This window comes from Vigna radiata, chromosome 7 (assembly GCF_000741045.1).
Source record: "Vigna radiata var. radiata cultivar VC1973A chromosome 7, Vradiata_ver6, whole genome shotgun sequence".
Lineage (NCBI taxonomy): Eukaryota > Viridiplantae > Streptophyta > Magnoliopsida > Fabales > Fabaceae > Vigna > Vigna radiata.
Genome location: NC_028357.1, coordinates 29,170,175 through 29,173,232, shown reverse-complemented (window position 1 = coordinate 29,173,232; position 3,058 = coordinate 29,170,175). Strand labels below are relative to the sequence as shown.

The 3,058-nt window shown below is 31.7% G+C and overlaps 1 long non-coding RNA gene across 1 annotated transcript in view; it reads right to left on the bottom strand.

The window, feature by feature from the left end:
• LOC106767970 overlaps positions 1 to 991 on the bottom strand; it is a 2,298-nt gene extending 1,307 nt beyond the window's left edge. The window contains exon 1 of the long non-coding RNA XR_001376201.2: positions 795 to 991. This is a non-coding gene — a long non-coding RNA (uncharacterized LOC106767970). The remainder of the gene's footprint in view (positions 1 to 794) is intronic.
• Between the last annotated feature and the right edge of the window lie 2,067 nt (positions 992 to 3,058).

Genomic DNA, 3,058 nt, shown 5'->3' with positions numbered 1-3,058 from the left:
CTTACTATATAAATATAATACATTAGATATCTATATACACATTACTATATAAATACAATATATTACCTGAAGTAAACCCACTTTCTCGTACACCTTTATATCTATATAAAACTAAACTATATTACTTCAGCACCTTATTCCCTCTGCACCCAAGCCATTAAAGTTTTCAAGAATTAGGATATTACACACTACTTATAAAATATATACATGTACAGGCTAACAATTAATGAAACTCCAAAACAGACTCTTCTTTCTTCAACTTCATTCTGTAACCCCTACTTCTCTCTTCCCCCAAATCATTATTATTTTTCACTCTTCCGTGAACGCATTTCTCCCTTTTTCCACACTAAAACCGAACTACTCACCACTGCTATTTTCTTTCCCACACTCTCTTCATGAGAAACCTCAACCAATTCCTAGCTCCTACCCATGCCTACGCGACACAATTCCACTCCCTTCAATTCACATCAAGGTTCTATATTTCTNATATTCTTTTCTTTTCTTATTCTACTTCCTCCAACACAACATAGCAGTATAAATTAGAGCACAATTAATCAACATACAATTATTCTAAAGGAAATTATCTAACTCCTCTTACACATATACTCATTCCAATAATTTACAGAATTATAATTAACACAATAACAAAATAATGTCAATTCCCTTTACCTTGGGTTTTCACGGTAAGCTAATTTGAAGACACCCTAACGGAAATTCTCACCCGCACAGAAAAACAATAGTACCTATAAACCACCATTTCGGAAATAGCAAAGAGAAGGGAAAAATACACTTACCGGTCGGAACAAAAAATCGTTCGGTTCAAAATGAAGCCCTTGCCGCTGTGAACATTTAGGCACCTTCAAACTAAAAATTAAACGGTTCAGTGTTTGGATATCTTAGAGAGAAGGCAAAGCAAATTTTTAGAGAAAAAGAAAAGACTTTTAGAGAGAGAAAGGAAATCTGGAAAATGAAAGTCTGATTTATGAAAGGCCCTCTCCAAAGTCAGGTTGTCCTAGCTTTATGGGCCTGGCCTCCCATAAGGCCCAATAGCTTTTAAATTTTTATTTATTCATTATCATTTTTTTTTGGCTCTTACAGTTCTTATTTAATTCTTATTTAAAGTATTAAAATATTTATAATTTATTAGGTACTTATATATATATATATAATATTAGTCTGTTTATTTTTTTAATTATTTGACTGATTTTGTATTTATAAAATCCACACATCTTCAAGCACTTTTTTCTTACAATCTTGATCAAAATGTTTTTTTAGTTATGTTCAAATTGTGTATTATTAATTTCAATAAATACAATAGATTTTATGCTCCACATTTAATTAAACTTACTCTTTCTTAATATCTTTTTAATATTCCTTTAATCCTCATTTTTTTTCTTTATTTGAACAACTTTTGTTTTGTTAAAACAATTTTCATTGTCTTTTAACTATTCAACTATTTTGAAAAGCTTTTTCATATCTTCAAGGTATTTTGGTATTATCATAGCTTGAATTATACATTATTTTTTCTTTGTTTGATTTTCAACAGTGTATCAAATCATTCGATTTTTTTTAATATTTTTATTATATAAAATATTGATTTAATGATTTTTAATATAATTTTTTTTATTTTTTTATTTTTCCTATAAGTTTAATTTTATCACTACACTTGTATGAAGACTTTTCATTTATTACGATATAATAATTAAAAATTATCATAGATTTTGTTTATATGGTCTAACATATATTGAAATTTTGAAGCTTTGTGTCCAAATTTGAATTATTTTTAGTTTAATTTTTTTTTTCATTTTTTTTTTAATTGAAGATATTGGAGACTTTGTTCATGATATTTTACTTTTTAATTTTTTGGATTCGTTACGATTTTTTTGCAAAGGTTGATTCTATGCATTGTCATACTCTTCTTTTTACCCTACCATATTCCTCATTTATCTTTGTGGTTAAAAAAATTTGCTTTTCACCCAACTTTCAATCACTTATTAAAAACGGTTCCCACTATGAATTGATATTAATCCCCGCAAATGGAAATCACATTTGTTTCTCTTTCACTGTGCTATTTTTCCTTCACTGCGTGTTGTTCGTGCTTGTTCTCCGTGCTCGTGCTGCTCTGCTTATTTGGAGGTAACTGCTTCCTAAAAGTGGTGCTAGAAGGTGGTTCGATGGTAGTGGTGCTGGTGGAAGAAGAGGTCCGATGGTGGTGGTGATGCAGAAAGAGAGGTTCATCTCAAGTGTGAAAGGAGGAATGGAGAACCTTTCAACGATATGAACATCCGTTAACGGATATCAACCATCCGTTGAAGGAAAAATGGATATCAATATCTGGTAAAGGCCCAATAGATCCCTATTTCCGTTGAGGCCTTCAACGATTTATCTCTTTCGTTTTCGTTTTTGTAGCACAACAAACCACATACAAAACACACACCATATACAAACACATACAAAGAGGCTAAAAATATACCTAAAGCAAACCTACATTAACAATAAAAAACCAAACATACCAATCAAAAAAAATTATAATAACATGTATTAACAAAGAAGGAAGAACACAACAACCTAGATCGCGGTGTTTGTAAGAGTTGAAGACACAAGCGAAGCACCAAGCACCATACTCCTCTTCACAAACGGAATTGGATGCAAATGGAAATGGAAGAAAAGATGAAACATTATGAAGAAAAGGAGGAAGACAAGGAGAGAACAAAAATGGAAAGAAAGAAATGTGGGGGTGGAGGTGGAGGTGTGTTGTAGTGCATGTGAAGAGAGAAAGGTAAAGTGAAAAAGTGAAACATTTTAGGGTTTTAAGGTAAAGTTAAAACGGTAATGGTAAAAGTAAATCATATTTTACTAAGGATACTTTTGGAAAAAAAGAAAAATTGGAGAGGTAGGGGGAGAAGGATGTGGTGGTGTAGGGAGTAGCACCCTCTTGCAAATACATATCTAAGTCAACGTATCCAAGTGAAGGAACATGTTTTCTCCGTGTATCCAACAATTGGGCCGCTTATGACCCAATGGAAAGCTTTCAAAACCATGTTGTGCACCTGTCTCT